This window comes from Gorilla gorilla, chromosome X (genome assembly GCF_029281585.2).
Source record: "Gorilla gorilla gorilla isolate KB3781 chromosome X, NHGRI_mGorGor1-v2.1_pri, whole genome shotgun sequence".
NCBI lineage: Eukaryota > Metazoa > Chordata > Mammalia > Primates > Hominidae > Gorilla > Gorilla gorilla.
Window position 1 is genome coordinate 145,923,879 of NC_073247.2, and position 17,902 is coordinate 145,941,780.

General features: G+C 41.5%; 1 long non-coding RNA gene and 6 other non-coding genes across 7 annotated transcripts; all 7 read right to left on the reverse strand.

Annotated features, from left to right (window-relative positions):
- Positions 1–13,226: 13,226 nt before the first annotated feature.
- On the reverse strand, positions 13,227–16,587 carry LOC129529947 (uncharacterized). The gene is made up of 2 exons (XR_008675467.2): positions 15,742–16,587; positions 13,227–15,634 (listed from the first exon to the last, which is right to left on the reverse strand). It is a non-coding gene; the product is annotated as an uncharacterized lncRNA (long non-coding RNA).
- Positions 13,437–13,549, reverse strand: MIR363 (microRNA mir-363). The gene has a single exon (NR_106370.1). It is a non-coding gene; the product is annotated as a microRNA mir-363 (primary transcript).
- Positions 13,614–13,688, reverse strand: MIR92-2 (microRNA mir-92-2). Its single transcript, NR_106285.1, has one exon. It is a non-coding gene; the product is annotated as a microRNA mir-92-2 (primary transcript).
- MIR19B-2 (microRNA mir-19b-2) lies at positions 13,747–13,842 on the reverse strand. The gene has a single exon (NR_106284.1). It is a non-coding gene; the product is annotated as a microRNA mir-19b-2 (primary transcript).
- MIR20B (microRNA mir-20b) lies at positions 13,856–13,968 on the reverse strand. Its single transcript, NR_106440.1, has one exon. It is a non-coding gene; the product is annotated as a microRNA mir-20b (primary transcript).
- Positions 14,093–14,201, reverse strand: MIR18B (microRNA mir-18b). The gene has a single exon (NR_106522.1). It is a non-coding gene; the product is annotated as a microRNA mir-18b (primary transcript).
- MIR106A (microRNA mir-106a) lies at positions 14,274–14,354 on the reverse strand. Its single transcript, NR_106283.1, has one exon. It is a non-coding gene; the product is annotated as a microRNA mir-106a (primary transcript).
- Positions 16,588–17,902: the final 1,315 nt, after the last annotated feature.

Genomic DNA, 17,902 nt, shown 5'->3' on the forward strand with positions numbered 1-17,902 from the left:
TATTTAAAAATGAAATTTCACTTAAATAAATAAACAAACAAACATAGTGAGTTCAGGATTTTTCTGTCATCTTCCTTCCTCCCAGAGTGGTATCTCAGTTCTAGCAGGCTTACACAGCCCCATGGCTGCAGTGGGAAGCAGCTATTTGAGCTGGTAGCACTTAGATCAGAGGTTGATCCAGGTTTGATGGGGCTCAATTTATGCAACTTAGAGAACCTTTTAAAGAAAAATAATACACAATTAGGAATACAAAATTAAGTAGAAATCCTTGGAATTCATTTGTGCAAATGAGGGGCCCTGAAGCTGAAACTTCATTAGCTTCAAGGTAAATCAGCCTCTGACTCTGAGTATATTATTCCATCGGGGCTTAGCCAGTGTTACTCCTCCACAGTGCTGCACTGAGATAAAAAGATGCTCATCTTATTTCCAGCCTTACAGCCATGCCCTAAATGCATACAATCATTAGGGGCAGATTTCTTCAGATCTGCCAGCTTCCACTCTCAGATCACTTACGTGCCCTTCTTAGAGGTTACAGGAAAATTCAGCTGCTGTTCCAAGCCACAGGTATGAGAAACTTGGCAAAATTAGGATGTGGACAGTTAAAAACCAGCATTTTGGGTTCCTCTGAGACCGTGGTGACATCAGTTTCCACTTGGTTGTGTCATGTTCTCTGGCAGTGTGCAGCCGCTCAAGTGCAGGAGCAGAGAAAAGGGGGCTATTGGTATCCAGAAAGTGACAAGGGAGTTGGGATATGGTAAGATAGATGCTGAAATTGACAGAATTGAAGTCAACTTACTGTGAGGCTGTGGTGCTAAGAAGTTCAGCGGTGATTTCCGTGACACCACTATCTCCTTGTCCTTTTCCTATCTTTGTGGTCACTCATTTACAGTCTTCTTTATTGGACCCTCTTTCTTTAATTATCCTTTAAATATTAATATGTCCAGGGCTCTGTCTCCATACTAGATATCTCTACTTGGATATCCCATAGGCACTTCAAGTCAAACACAAACTCATTTTCTTCCCCACATCATGGTTGATCTTCTGATTTACTGGGATCCTATTTTACAAGCTTCATTTCATTTCATTTCCATAACAACTTCATCAAGTTTGGAGATATTCCTATAGAATATTATATATATTATATAAGATATATTCCTATAGAATATTTATATACAAAATACTATATTTATATATTATTTTATATCAAATATAAATATATAAATATTTATATAAAATATAATCCAATATTATAGTATAATATATAACATAAAGTATATTTATATAAATATATTTATATAGATATATCTATATAAACATATATTTATATAGATATATTTATATAAATAAAATATTTTTATTTTATATATATTTATATAAAATATGTTTTATATAAATAAAATAATATATAAATATGTTATAATTATATATTATAGATAATTATATTCTATTATATATTATATATTATATTATTTATAATATATATTACATTATATATAATATATTATGTAATATATATTATATTATATAGTATATATTATATTATATTATATATATTACGTAATATATATAATATAATATAATATATATTACGTAATATATATTATATTATATTATATATTATGTAATATATAATATTATAATTATATATTTTATTTAGATAATTACATATTAATATACATTATCTCTATATTCTATATATATATGTGTTAAATCAGAATACCTGTTCTCTCTACCACATACAGATATTATGAGAATGTATAAAATACTAAACATGAAAGGACTTTGTGGGAAAAAGTGAAAAGTACCATACAAGCACAGGGTATTATTTTCACACATTCATATAGTTAAATGAGTTTCCATCATCAAACACCTGTTGAAACATATCATTCCCTCTTTCCTCTGTTCTCTCTCAAGATGTTCTGGTATTTAACTCCTGGGCTGGCTCTCCCAGCTTCTTTGAACCTTTCTTGTGTGAGAGTCAGGAGAAATCACTTGTTTTAATAAAGCTGGCTACAAAGTATGTTTCTATAAAGTCAATTTTGAAAACCTATGGAGAAAATGATAAAATCAGAGATACATTGCTACTGAGGCAAAAAAAAATCCCAATTTGGGACCTAAAATGATGAAGTCATTGAGATGGCTCGAGCTGCCCTATTTAAAACTCTTTCTCTGCACCTTTATTTTTATTTGTACGTATTTTATTTAGCTAGCCCTAATATGGCACTTACTATATGTCAGACACTATTCTAAGCGCTTTACAGATATTACTTGATTTAGTCCTCATAAAACACTATTTTGGGGAGCCGGGGGGGACAGCGTCTCACTCTGTTGCCCAGGCTGGAGTGCAGTGGTGCGATCACAGCTTGCTGCAGCCTCAACCTCCTGGGCTCAAGTAATTTTCCTACTTCAGCCTCCTGAGTAGCTAGGACCACAGGCACATGTCACCACACCTAGCTAATTTTTGTAATTTTTGCAGAGACGGGGCTTCACCATGTTGCCTAGGCTGGTCTCGAACTCCTGGCCTCAAGTGATCCTCCTGTCTCAGCCTCCCAAAGGGCTGGGGTTACAGGTGTGACCCAACACAGCCAGCCTTAACACACTACTTACTCTCATTTTACAGACAAGGAGACTAAGTCACAGAGAGATTAAGTAAATTGCCTAAGCTTGCACCCTTTCCCCCACTGTAGGCCATTTCTGGACCATAACCTCATGATTCTGACTCTATCCTTGTAGACCCAAAACTTGACCCTCCCCTTCTCCTGCATGGGCATTTCCCAGATAATTATCACATCATATCCTACTATGCTGGGCAGTAATAGCAAACTGCATCAGTACGCATTGTAAAATGAGCCTGGTTTTAGCCAGGAGAGCTGAATTTGCTCTGCCACTAACCAATTGTGTCATATGGAAAGCCAGATGAAAAATAGAAACTCTCAGCATGGGACCCTAGTGCAACAAAGAATTGTCTGCTGTGGTGAGTAGCCCACTGAAGAAGGATGTGGCTGCTCCCAGCATAATGTTTCAGAAGGTAGTAAGTCAAGGATCTTCCCACTTGGCAGGTTTCTCACCACTGGAAGACTGCCTCGTCCACCAGATCTTTGCAGGGAGCGAGTCACTGGAGACTGAATCCACTCCTTCATTTGTATCCTTGACCTCAGATCCTTTGTGCTGTTTATGTAATGGTTCTATAGTAAACCAAAGTACAAGAAACTTGGGCCCAGCGAGAATCTCCATAAATACAGGTCCTTGGGCCATGACGAGCCTTTGTGGTCTGACCTACATCAGGCCTCCTGGGCAAGTCATTTAACATCTCTGAGTCTCAGCTTTTCCTTCTATCAACATGTGAGTCAATGTTGTTTAGTCAGAAGAAAAAAGTGTTTTGTGTCAGGCAAACTTTCTTTTTCTCTGTGTGTGGCAGGGTATCACTCTGTCACCCAGGCGAGAATGCAGTGGTGCGATCATGGCTCATTGCACCCTCAACCTCCCAGGCTCAAGCAATCCTCCCCCTTCATTTTTTGATTTTTTTGTAGAGAAGAGATCTCCCTATGTTGCCCAGGCTGATCTCCAACTCCTGAGCTAAAGTGATCCTCCTGCCTCAGCCTCCCAAACTGCTAGGATTACAGGCATGAGCCACTGTGCCCTGCCCAGAAAACTTCCTTATTCATTCATTCATTCATTCATTCACTAAAGGAATATTTATGGGCTTGAAGCAGTGGCTCATGCCTGTAATCCCAGCACTTTGGGAGGCCAAGGCAGGTGGATCGCTTGAGCCCAGGATTTCAAGACCAGCCTGGCCAACATGGTGAAACCCCGTCTCTACCAAGATTACAAAAATTAGCTGAGTGTGGTGGTGCATGCGTATGATCACAGCTGCTCTGGAGGCTGAGGCATGAGAATCACTTGAACCCGGGAGGCAGACAATGCAATGAGCTGAGATCATGTCACTGCACTCCAGCTTGTATGACGGAGTGAGACTCTGTCTCAAAAAAAAAAAAGGGTGGGAGGAATATTTATGGAGTATCTATTATGTGCCAGTCACTTAGACACTAGGGACACAGAGGTGAACAAAGCTGATATTGGGGTAGTACCTGCCCTTATGAAGCTTACATTCTAGTTGTAAAAACAGGCAAAAGACAAGTAAACAAATAAGTAATTATAAGTTGGAATAAGTGACACAGTAAACACTATGATAGAAATGGTATGTGTGTGTTGAGGGGCACTGTTTTCCACAGGGTGATCAGACAGAGTTTTTCTAAAGAAGTGTCATTTAAGCCAATTTTTTTAAACTAGGTTTGTGACCTTGGCCAAATTACAGTAAATTTTTTAAAAATGATAATAGATGACTGTTGTGAGCTTCAATGGGCATACCTCCTACCTTCCAGAATCCTTGTGATGCTCCAGTGAGATGATATGTGCAAACATCTAGCACACAGTAAGCTATCTATAAATGTGAATGCATTTCCCCTTCTAGCTGGAGCAGTTGGTGTTCTCCAGCCTGAAATTTGCTTAAGGTCACACAATCTGGTTTGGTAGCTATTTACCTACTTAATCAGTTCAATAAGTTGGTAATTTAATGGACAAATCAACTCATTTCAAAATTAGCAAAAAAAATACACAAACTTTAGGATTGAACCTAGTTGTCTTCAATTTATAGGGCCTGCTCATCATCAAATCTAGCTAAGCCTTCCCTTAAAATAATCAGCTAACAAAGCAGCAGATTAATGTCCTGTAATTTTCCAAATTGGTATCAGCTAGATTTCCCTATCACTGACTCAACCTTCAGCAAAATCGTTATGGGAGATATCCACTACTAGATCTTTGTACTGCCCAAGGAAATGGCACCTTGATTTCTCCTTAGGGTGGAACAAGGAAACAGACCTTTGATAGGGAATGGATGCTGTGGTTCTCTCCACTTACAGGTGAGGAACTAGCAGAGTTTAATTTTCACATCCAAGGTCACATAACAAAGTTGCTAGCAAGCTCAGACCAGAATTCAAGGCTATGGACTCTTTTGCCACTATTTTCCTGCTTAGACCAGTGGTTGCCTGGGGTGATGATTAAAAAATGCAGTTCAGCAGAACTAAAACCTCTACTGACTGGTTATCCTATCACAAGACACGCACACGCACACACACACACACGCACACACAAGTGCAAATTAATATAACTAATGATGCTGATTTTGTGAAGAATAATGTGATCATTTGTGATTGACATTCAGTATTCTAAATAATCTATACTAAGAGCAAAGATAGAGATTATCATTATGACAGACCAGTCCCTAAGGTCACTTGGTGGAACCTCATCTGACTACATTATAAAAGCACAATGCTACACACACACACACACACACACACACACACACACAGAGAGAGAGAGAGAGAGAGAGAGTGTGTACTGAGGTAGTCAAACTCTTTTTTTAGTTTTTATCATTAATAATGTACCTACAAGTAAAAGTTTAAGCCATGCTTCAGCTAAGGTCTGAAATGTGAGGAGGATCACACTGTTCGGCCAGGGAGAAAGGAAGTGAAAGCTGCTCAACTTAATGAAGCAAAAGCAATATTCTTGGTTTCTGTTTAAGATATTTTTCATGATCAAGAAAGAATTACTATTTATTCAAGTACTACTTCCAATATTCATATGAAAGATTATAAATCTCTAACTTGAATTTTGTCCAAATCAACCATGGTGTAACATAAATCAGCCCCTAAATCCACCTAAGTTTTTGTCTTTGAAAAAATTGTTGAAAATATGTTTTCACCCTAAAACAGGCGTACTCATTTCCATTTATACTCAATACTGTCAGTCCTAACCTGAAAATTTAAGAGCTCTGTCAAAATTAAAATAACATCCTTAGGATTAAGCTGAACCATAGTTCATTTCAAATTATTCAATACAGAAAACCATGAGGTATGCTTGAAATAAATTAGAAGCAATGGCTGTAACAACCATTTCCCAAGTCAATGCTTTTGAGCAGCTCATAGAAATAGATCCCTGCTTTGGTGGCCAAAGCAATTTAAGCAAATTAGAGATGCTTAAGCTTTTGTCAAATGACTGTACTAAAGTCAAATTTTATATACTTTAAAAGCCAATGTTATAGATAGTAATTATAATTGCTTCTGACAAGTCAGTTAAGAAACCATCCTAGACCTCTAAAATATACAATACAGTGTTTAAATAGGATTGTCCCTTTAAGCACAATTCTACATAAATCACTTAAAGTAACAAAGGAACAGGAGTCACTGTAAAACAGATGCAGTTTGGCAACCTGGTTCTCCTAAAACATTAGAAGGGCCCTGGCACATAATCAAAGTAACTAGGGCTGGACAAATTTTTGGCAACCAAGAGGCATTACTGGAATAATATGGAAGAGCTCCTCCTTCACTATGAACAGAAATAATTTTATGGTTCCCAACATTAGCTTACTTTCCTTCGTCTTGTTAAAAAATATTCACCATTGACTATGGTGACTATAACTCATGGAGAGATTTTCTCATATTTTCCTATAGAAGATAAGTGATATAAAACTGCTTAGGTATAGAAATATCTAAGTATCCTCCAATGCAAGAAAAAATATTCCTAAGTGAAAATGACATGAAATTGGGATACTCAACAAATATTGAGCCCTATGACACCTCTCTCTTCTGCTTTTTCTTCTACCCTCAGCTTGGCTGAATAACTCTTTATTCATCAGCTCTTTAAATGAAGTTCTGTCCTGTGCACTCTCAGCTCTTCTCACTGCCAAAGCCTCAAAGGTCAAGACTTCTTGTACCTGCATGTACAATGTGAATCTATCATCTCTCTCCATCACCTCCACTATCCCACATCACTTCCCACAACCCTCTACCTATCACCACCTTCTGCTCTTTCTCCTGCATTATTTCATCTGTGCTTGCCAGAAATTTGGTATTCATTCTAGAAAGGAGTAAGGATAAATTGTGTGGGCTTTGAGGGTTAAGTTACTCCAGATGCTACCACATTCTAATTAAATGAACTATCAGCAAGATTATATCGAGACAAGGTATCTCTCTGTCACCCAGGCTGGAGTGCAGTGGCGTCATCACAGCTCACTGTAACCTCAAACTCCTGGGCTCAAGTGAGGCTCCCCCTTCAGCCTCCTGAGTAGATGGGAGGGACTACAGGTGCACACAACTATGCCTGGCTAATTCTTGTATTTTTTGTAGAGATGGGGGTCTCACCATTTTGCTCAGGCTGGTATTGAATTCCTAGTTTCAAGTGATCCTCCCACCTCAGCCTCCCAGTTTGCTGGGATTACAAGCATGAGACCTCAATCATTTTAACCATGGTAAAGTTGGTAAATGAAAAATAACTCACCGTTGTTTTAATTTGAATTGATAATTACTGAGCATGAACTTTTAAAACTGTATCCCTACGAAATTTTTTCTTTTATCTCCATTTTTCTATTGGTCGAGGCTCTGGAGACAGAAGGATATGGACTTGGTTTTTGGCTTGCTAGATGCGCAAAGTTGGACAAATTACTTAGCCTTTCTGAGCTTCAGTTTCTTCATCTTTGAAGTGGAAATAATAACAGATTAATCTTACAGAATAGTGCTATCTTTCTGGATTGTGAAAATAATGAGACAATATTTGTAAAGCATTTATTATTATAGTGTTTGAAACATAGAAAGTGCTCAGTGAACGTTAGCTGTTATTATTATTCGGCTCTTTATAGATTAAAAAGAATTACTGTTCGATATTCACAAATCTCATTTCTTCATTAATTTCTCCCATCTACTCAAATGTCACCTCAACAGCAAGAACTTCCCTGATCATCAAATTTTCACACAGCAACCAACCCCAGCAGTATTTCCCTACCTTGCAAAACTGGGTTGAGTTGCGGCCTTTCAAAAGATATGTCCAAATCTTAACCCCCAGTAATCGTAAATGTGAACTTTTTTGGAAATAGGATCTTTGCAGATGGGTTCCAGTTAAGATGAAGTCACACTCAGTAAGGGTAGGCCCTGAATCCAATGACACATACAGACACACAGGGAGATTGCTATGTGACAACAGAGACAGAGACTGGAGTGATGGGTCTACAAGCCAGAGAATGCCAATGATTGCCAGTAACCACCAGAAGGGGGAAGAGGCAAGGAAGGATCATCCTCTAGAGCTTTCAGAGGGAACATGGCCCTACTGATACCTTGATTTCAGACTTCTCATTTCCAGAACTGTGAGAGAAAACATTTCTGTTGTTCTAAGGCACCCAGTTTCTGGTACTTTGTTATGGCAGTCCTAGAAAACAACTACACTTGCCTAATTTTTCTGCATAGCACTTATCATCTGACATGCTAAATATTCATTTTGTTTATTATCTGTTTTCTCTCATTAGAATATAAGATCTGCGAGAGCAGGGACTTTGTTCATACTGATTCTTTAGCATTAAGAGGGTGCCTGAGGCCGGGTGCAGTGGCTGATGCCTGTAATCCCAGCACTTTCGGAGGCCAAGGTGGACGGATCACCTGAGGTCAGGAGTTCGAGACCAGCCTGGCCAACACAACGAAGCCCATCTCTACTAAAAATACAAAATACAAAAATACTAAAAATACAAAAATTAGCTGGATGTGGTGGCATGCACCTGTAGTCCCAGCTACTTGGGAAACTGAGGCAAGAAAATTGCTTGAACACCCTGGAGGCAGAGGTTGCAGGAAGCCAAGATTGCACCACTGCACTCCAGCCTGGGTGACAGAGTGAGACTCAAATGAAAACAAAAAAAAAAGAGGGTGCCTGGTACATAATAGATGCTCAATAAACGTCTCCCAAATGGATGAATGAATAAAGGATATTTACCGTTCTGTGTCCTACATTAAACACCATGATTTTTTAGTTTGTCTTTTGCTTTTTAATTTTAAGATAGTTTTTGATGTGGTTTTATTGTTCAAATTGATATTTTTGTCAGTGGTTTCTGTCACCTATGTTATGTTTGAAACCACTTTTCCCAGTCTCATGGTCATATATGCACCTTATTTTCTTCTTAATCTTTCATAGTCTAATCCTTTTTTAAAATGTTATAAAAGTTGTAAATAAAAGTAGAGAAAATAATGTAATGTGCAGTGTGCAGTTTCACTGTTTATATTCAACCCTCTATCCATCTGGAATTATTTTGATGTGTGGGATGTGGGAGAGTTCTAGCTGTTTGTTTTGTTTGTTTTCAAAGATAGCTAACCAAATATTCCAGCAACTTTTATCGACTAATCCATCTTTTCTTTACCAATTTTGAATAGCTCCTTAATGATAATCTAAATACTTACATATACTTCAATCAAAACAGGAATCTCAACAATAGACATCTATTTTTGCATTAGCATCACTTTTTAAATGCTGCTTTATAAGTTTTAATATATGTTAATACAAGTTCCTCTTTGTGATTTTTTTCTCTGTATTTTCTTTTTCATTAAAAAACATTTTTTTTAGAGACAGCATCTTACTATGGTTGCCCAGTCTGGTCTTCTGAGCTCAAACAATCCTCCCGCCTTGGCCTCCCAAAGGACTAGGATTACAGGCATGAGCGGCTGTGCTCTGCCTCCCAGTATTTTCTTGACTATTCTTCCCTGTTTATTCTTACATATGAACTTTAGAATTATGGTGGTTTGGAAACCATCCCTTTGAGATGTTGATTGGAATTGTATTAAATGTACCCATGTACTTGTAGGATCCCATTGAGATGTTGATTGGAATTGTATTAAATGTGCCCATGTATTTGTAGGAGAAATCTGTCTCTTGTCTTTCTCCCTCTGCCTCTGTCCTGATGCAAATCCTCATCTCCCATCTGTAAAATAGCCTCCTAACTGGCTTCCAGCACAGTGATCTCCCAGCCAGACTCCACATTGTCGTCAGAGAGATCTTATTAAAATGGTAAATTTGGGGTTCACTGCTTGAAATTGTTAACTGACTACCCTTTCCATTTGGGACAAGGTTCTGTGATCTGGCCCTGGGCCACCTGTCCTCTCACACACACCAGACATTCTGAACTAAACGCTGTTCTTTGGAAGAGCTCCCATCTGATGTCTTCCTTCCCTTGCTTTTTGCAAAACGACTCTTCCTAAAAAACCCCTGGTTGGCCTTCTTTGCCTGCCTTAATGCCCCTCAGGAACCGCCCCGACACTGCCTCTGGGAAGTACTTCCTGACCCAGCCATGCTCCATCTCTGGCCTGGGTTACTTGCCTTCCCCCAGGCCTCCAAACTTCTAGCAGGCATTGATCATATTGGTCCCTAATTTGTATATTTACTCAAACCTTGAGCAAGTCATTTCTTCCTGGGTCTCGGTTTCCTCGCCTAATAAAGAATAAAGCTGGACTCTGATCTGTAAGTAGGGATTCTTTCAGCTACAATTTTATACCATAACTTCCCCTCCTTTTTGCTATATGTCCCTTGTTTCAAAACTAATATGACTGACAATTGCCAAAAAAGCAACTTCCAAGTTGACGTATGTTTAGGCTCATTCATACCTGTGCCACATTGACTCTTCTGTCTAGGGGAATGAATGCCCATACTGATGACCTTGGAAAGCCATGGGATATTAAACTACCGTCTGAACCAAAGATAGAAATTATACCTGGCAGTGCTTCTACTGAACTTACTGTAATTATTTAAAAATGAGCAAGCTATATATGTCGTATGCAGATATTACTAATTTTGCCCATGATGAATGACTTAAATTAACCCATTCCCAAGTATTCTAGACAAATGACTTCAATGCAAAACACTTGAAGAATTATTGGATAAGTCTGAGGTGAACAAAGGCGGAGCTGGGTGAAGCCGATGAAGCGGAGTTGCAGCACCTGGTGGCCGCCGAACAGCAGAAGGCGCAGTTTACTGCACAGGTGCATCACTTCATGGAGTTATGTTGGGATAAATGTGTGGAGAAGCCAGGGAATCGCCTGGACTCTTGCACTGAAAATTGTCTCTCCAGCTGTGTAGACCACTTCAATGGCACCACTCTTGCCATCACCAGTCGGTTTGCCCAGATTGTACAGAAAGGAGGGCAGTAGGCCATCCCCCAGGAGAATGACAGAAGCAAAGGACTTATTATTAAGCAGACTTAAGGGCCAGTGGGGGAAGGCTGTCAACCCATTGTCAGATCAGCATCAGGCTGTTATCAAGTCTGTTGGTCCTAAAAAGTAAAAGATGAAATGTTCAAAAAAAAAAAGAATTATTGGATTAGTCTAACTTGAGCAAATATAGAATCAGAATTTTTGAAGCTACAAAGGGTCCTCAGATCATCAAGTTCGGCCCTAACTTTAGGTGAGGGAATTGACTCTAGTGGGCAGAGTGGCCTACCCTAAGGAACACAGCTCCTCCACACAAGCCTATTAAAAGTGGAAACTGCAATAACTGACTGCATACTAGCCACGTTAGGTAAAGCACCAGTGAACCACTAGGACAATAAATCTGTATTATTAAAGTGGAGGTTTGGTGGTGTTAAGGATTACAACAAATAAGCTTTAATCCCCTCTTTTACTGAGCTACTTTATTAAAGGGCGGGAGACCCTTTTCTTTGCTGCCACATCAAACTTAACTATGATTAGGCACCAACAACGTAGTCAGCATTAGACAACACAGGAAATACCTGTAGTTACTTATGTTTGTATAATTGCCTCAAGCATTAGTCACTTTTAAAAAATTACACACACATACTTAATACTGGACGACAGAATTTACTACCCTAAGTCTCTTTTCATTAAGATTTCACTTCATCACTAACAATTAAAATCCATCCCCCCAGCCGCCACCACCAAAGAGAACTTACTTAACCCACATATCCTTGAGGTAGACCAATGTTATCACCGTATTTCCCCTAATGAGGAAATTGAAGCCTTAGGCAACTAGCTCAAGATTAAAATGCAATTCAGGGAGAGTTCCTCTTACTGATTAAAATGGACTGATGTTATGAGGAAAAATCAAAAGGGTTTCAAAATTAGAAAATTCCATGGCACCAGGAAGTAAGAATGACACATACTGATACCATCTTTTAGTTTGGCAGCACCTTTTTGATGAGAACTAAATGTTCATGTTGGCAGACAGTAAAACTACCACAAGCCTCGTTTCTTCATTTGCCAAATACATGATGTTAAAGATTAACATTAAAATATGAAACACAGAACTGGAAAGCAAGCCAGTCCCTGCTTCGAGTTCTTTTACTTTTATGAAGTTTAAAATAAACAACTTCCTTTGTTAACTTTGTCCTAGAAGCTGTCGTTAGCTGTTTTCGAGCAGTGGTTCTGCAAGTATGGTGTCTTGACCAGCAGCATCAGCTCCTAGGGAAAGGTTAGAAATGCAATTCCTTACCTGTAATCCCAGCACTTTGGGAGGCCAAGGTGGGTGGATCTCTTGAGGTCAGGAGTTCGAGACCAGCCTGACCAACATGGTGAAACCCCGTCTCTACTAAAAGTACAGAATTAGCCGAGCGTGGTGGCACACGCCTGTAATCCCAGCTACTCAGGAGGCTGAGGCAGGAGAATCACTTCAACCCGGAAGGTGGAGGTTGTGGTGAATGAGACATCAGGCCGTTGCACTCCAATCTGGGCAACAAGAGCGAAACTCCGTCTCAAAAAGAAAAAAATAAAGAAATGCAATTCCTTAGGCCCCATCCAGACCTACTGAATGAATCTCTGGAGACGGGGTTGGCTGGCTGTGTCTTAGTAAGTGCTAAAGTTTTAAGAACCACTAGAGGATCCAAATAACTTTTGGTGTTCAGTCTCAAACCACTAATTAGCTGGGCATGAGAAATTTCTGCTTTAGGTTAGTCACCCTATGGAGCCCCCGAACCCTAAATATTAACAGTAGGCCCACATCCAGGTTTCCATCTGCTAGACTCCAAAGCAAGGCAGCAGCCATCCCTCTCAGTAGCCCTGCCACCAAATCCTCTTCTCCGAGAACCCCAAAACAGAGTTTGATTGACAAGCTCATTCTTCTCTCCTGTCAGACCTCAAAATGTGCCCAGTTCCTTAAAGGTATGTGTCCCATTGGTTTACAACTCTTCATTCCCTTCCTAAGAATGAGCACGTGTACTAAAACAAAATTAGTACATGTCATCCAAATATTGTCAGGGTAATAAAATTCCTAAAATTAGGCATCTTGGTGCTTTATGTAGATGCAAACTTGAAAAGCAGCTATGTCCAAGTTTTCCTTTAGGATCCTCCCAAGAGATATTTTACAAACTCCTCTAGCATTGCTAATCATTTTTTTTTAAAAAAAAGAGTCACTTTTTCAGATCTATAAATTTCATTTATTTTGAGGTTCATTCACATTCAGTAACAATCTGATCATTCACCGAAGTTCCAAAACACATACTTTATAAATTAGCTGTCATAGTTTTTAGAAATTCAAATATATTTCAAATTATTTTTTAATAGCAGCAACTAGAGAAAGGATTTTTTACCATCTAGCTTACTGTAGCGCTGATCAGGAATGTCGCCAACAAAGGTCCTGCGGTTTACAGATGGATACCGTGCAATTTTTCTCCTATGATACTCATCAAAATTGCATCGTGATCCACCCGACAACAGCAAAACAGATCATTTTACAATGACTAAATATCAGAACTTACGGCTTTTAAAAGTTAAAATAAGAAGACGATAAAAATCCTCCTTTCTTCCACAGGCCGGGACAAGTGCAATACTTTATATAGAACACAAGTAATGCAACAAATCCCCACCCAGGGATGAATGGGCATGAGTGCTGGAGATACGCATGAAGGTGTGTTCACACAGACGTAGGAAGCACACATTATCACAATCAGTTTTGCATGGATTTGCACAGCCACATATACATATATACGCTGAAATGCAAACCTGCAAAACTAATTGTAAGTAGCAATGTCTTTGAATATTCTCTCCATCAACAAGAGATTTGTTATCCAAGAGTACTGGAAGTGCCCATATTACAGTAGAGTCATGCCAAAACTACCTGCACTATGAGCACTTTGGTACTACTAGGACCCAATCTTATCCTCTGTACACAACTGTACACTGCACAGTCCCCACCATCTGTTCCCAACAAACAATAAAAAGGCAAAAAACAAACCATTGAAATGTGTCCTATTCAAATTACTACTCAAGGCATACTTTTAAAATGCTGTATATTAGGCAGCCTGTGCCAGAAGGGGCATTTAGGGCAGTAGATTCTAAGCTGCTTCACTAACTGCACTAGATGCACCTTAACACAAGAGACACATTATAAGAAGCAGCTCAAAAGCATCAACTACTTAATTATGCACAAACTACAGTTCTCAGTAGCCATTGACTAAATCACCATGGTAATGTAAGAAGTGCTTGCATTGCAGTAGATCTCAAAAAGCTACCTGCACTGTAAGCACTTTTACATGGCCAAGGCCTATTCCTGTAGCAAAATTTTAAGTCTTCCAGGAGCTCTTCTTTTCCGTCCTCACAGATCCATGCAGACTCACCTGGTTAAAACAACAAAACAAACACACACATATTAGAAACTAAACAAGTAAACTACTAGTTAATATTCCTGAAACAGGCTTTCCTTTGGCTTACAGAGTCTAAGCTAGGTTTTGTGGTTTCAACCAAATCCTGAGAAATATTAATAATCTCAATTATTTACACAGAATTGAACACGAATAACACTGGCAACTGCAAAAAGTCCAATTCTTATGTATAAGCGGATTTTGGACTCCCCCTCTCCATCTAAGAAAATTTGATATCTGCATCTCAGTAATTTGCAGGCACATTCTATCCACCCTGATTTTATAAGAGGAGGACCTAGAGAAAGGAGCATGTAAAACCCAGGATGAGTATTCGAGTCTTCAGATCATTCAGAGCTTTTGGGCTCCATACGGAAAGTGACTGTTAGATTAAATGAATATTCCCAGCCCCCACCCCATTAATAGAAAATGAGAGAAATTTTAGAGCTGGTTTAAGAAACACAGCCTTACAGTCTTCACATAATGCACAGATGGCTGAGAGATGTCACATTTTGATCTATTTCAAAGGGCTCTACTTCTGTTTAAACATTTATGGACCCATTTTCTCCATTAAACCAAAGTAGGCAGATTAGCTCTTCTTCCCTTCATGTCATTATCTTCCATAAGAAAACCTTCTCCCATTTCCAAGTGCTTATTTTACCTAAGAACATACAGCAAGGAAGTGAGCCTCTATGTGAAAAAGGCTCACAGGGTCCCCTATCTCTTCCATGATGGGGTAACTTTTGTTTAAAAGAAAAACAAAAACGTTTGGGACAGAATCTGTAATACATTAAACGAGTGAGGGAATTTTAAATGTTGAATTTTCGTCACGATACCTTATGCCACTAAATGAGTCTTTAGAAGTCTTTACAAACTAAACTGATTTATAAAACTTATACATCAATCTGGAATCAATTTTCTATTAGGGAAGAATGGATTTAGTATAGAAATGAGAAAAATAACATTTTTCCCCTTAAATTGGGTTTCTACACCTGTAAAGATTTCTTTTCCATTAAAAAAAAAATACTCCAAACTTGACTCAAAATGCATAGTATTTGCCAACCCAACCTGGCCAAACTGAGCCCCACAGCCATCAGACAGGGCGCCCTTCTAGTTACTACCTTTTGCTAATTAGCGGTTCATCTGGCATCCCTCGCGCACGCTGGGCAGTCACTCTCCAATCCCCTTAAATTGCAAATAATAATAATAATAAGGAAAAGAAAGAAAGAAGTCCTTCCCTGTACGCCTTTGTGGCTCCCTTTTGCCTCTTCCCGCGTCTCTCACACCCTTACCTAATGCTCCCGTTGAAGTCCGCGAGCAGCCCGCGCGTCCAGGGTGTGCTCCAGCTGCTCACACCACGCGCTCCAGTCCTCGTGCAGCCTCAGCCGCCGCCGAAATTAAAGAGAAAGAAACAAAGCATCATGGGAAACGGAGTTCTCCATTCAAAGCACCAAAAACGCGCCAAGCCCACGCCTCCCTCCCCCTCCATTCCCGGGTTGGTGGGATAGAAGCCAAGAGGGAGGGGAGTCCCTTTTTTCCCTCCACGTGCACCCCCTCATTTCACACCCTCACCACCAAAGTTTTCCAGGAACCTAAAGGTCAACGGTGGAGAAGAAAAGGGCAGTCGTTTCCCGCGCGCTGCCCGCTACCCCTCAACCGCACTCTGGTACTTTGCTTTTCTCAAGTCCCGCCCGCTCCGTCCCCTCCCACCCAACCAGTCAACTCTACCGGATCACAGCTGCCCCAACGAAGGGCTCCCTTCTTGCCCAGCCACCCGCTCGGGAAACCGCGCGCGGGACCCAGCTCCGGCCCGCCCCTCGCAGGTGGAGAGCGCGGGGATCCCGCACGGGCCGCCCTCTCCGGGTGTCCCCTCCACACGTATACCCAGTGTCCCAGCGCGCAGCTCGAGCGCTCCGGGGCCGGGTGCGAGCGCAGTCTCCCGCGGAGCCAGAGGGTGAAGAGAAGTGAGAAAAAGCGTCCACTAAATGGATCAAGGCCGCGAGCGCACATCTCACCCCAAAGCGCCCCTGTCCAGAGCGACGCGGGGCCACGAGCCTCCCTGCCACCACTTGAGGAGCGCTCCGTCCCCTTGGCCCTCTGTCCGTAGCTATATCCCTGGGAAAAGCCCGCCCCTCTGCCTTTAATAGCCCAAGGAAAAAAGCCCGCCCCCGCCCACCCGGCCCGCACAGGAATTAGGAAACGGAACCCCCACCCCGCCAAAGCGAAAACCCCACCGAGCCCCAGTTACCCACGGGCGGAGCGCAGTCGGCATTTTCCCTTCTCTCTTCCCCCAAGCTGGAGTCCTTAATTAAAGGCGCGCCTGGGACAGCGGCCCAGGCAGAGGCCGTGGCCGGAGCCGGTGCGGGTGCCACCGGCATCCGGGCCAGGATGGCGCACTCACTACCACCTTGTCCCATCTCGCTCCCGCGGCGCTCGCCTCAGCCCCCCACCGGAGACAGACGACGAGGCCCACGGAGCCGTGGGACAGGGGTTTCCCCCACCCGACGCGCGCATGCGCGCCACCTCGCCGCTAGATTGAAAGTGTTCGTAAGGCCCGAGGAGGGAAGAAATAGAAACACGACTTACTCTCTGCACATGTGAAAGTTTTAACCCCTAACACCTTGTGCTACTGTTGGGAGGCTTTCGCCCTTGCCAGGCGCCCTCCTCACCCACTAAATCAGGGTTTCTTGGCAGGTATCGTTAACGGTAGCAGCCACCGAATACACGCGCAAATGTGCGGAAGATACGGTGCAATTATCTTGCTTTCTCCTCTCCTTCCACCGCTAACGAGAACCAATTGAGGGCGGGCTGCTTCAAGGCCAAAGCCCGACAGCGCTCTGTAGAATAAAATGATGTCTTAGTTTAAGACGCACAATCAAAATGGAATTAAGCATACCAGACTTTGAACACCGGGCAAAATGAGAGACAACCGGGCTATATACCTTCTCCGCGTCCCTGGCGGACACAGGCGCAAGATGGGATTTGGGGAGCGTGCGAGGGGTAGGGGGTGGGCGGGGGTGTGCAGGGTACGAGGTTACAAATCAGAGACCAGTGAGCACGCTGGGTCGGAGGAGGAAAGCCCTGGAAGGCAAGCGGGGGGTAAGGAAGGAGGGAAGGGGTGCAAAATGAAGCCGGACCCCTCCCTTTCCACCATTGTTACCAGGGTGATTGTGGCAGCCCAAAGCCCAGAAGAGGACAAGGGCGCCATGTGATTCTCAACCTGGTGCACTGGTGCACAGTAGTAGCTCAGGCAAACATTACAAAAGACTGGCCTCTCCCGCCCCTGGCCCGCGAAAGAGTCCAACCTGAACTGCCAGCGCCCCTCAGGAGTCAGCGGTGGATGCAACGAAAACCACAATCATTTCTCCAACGCGAGTCACTCGCACAGGTGGGCTTCCTCCCCTTTTTCATGCAACAGACCTTGCAGCCTACCCTGGCACGTCTGCGTGATAC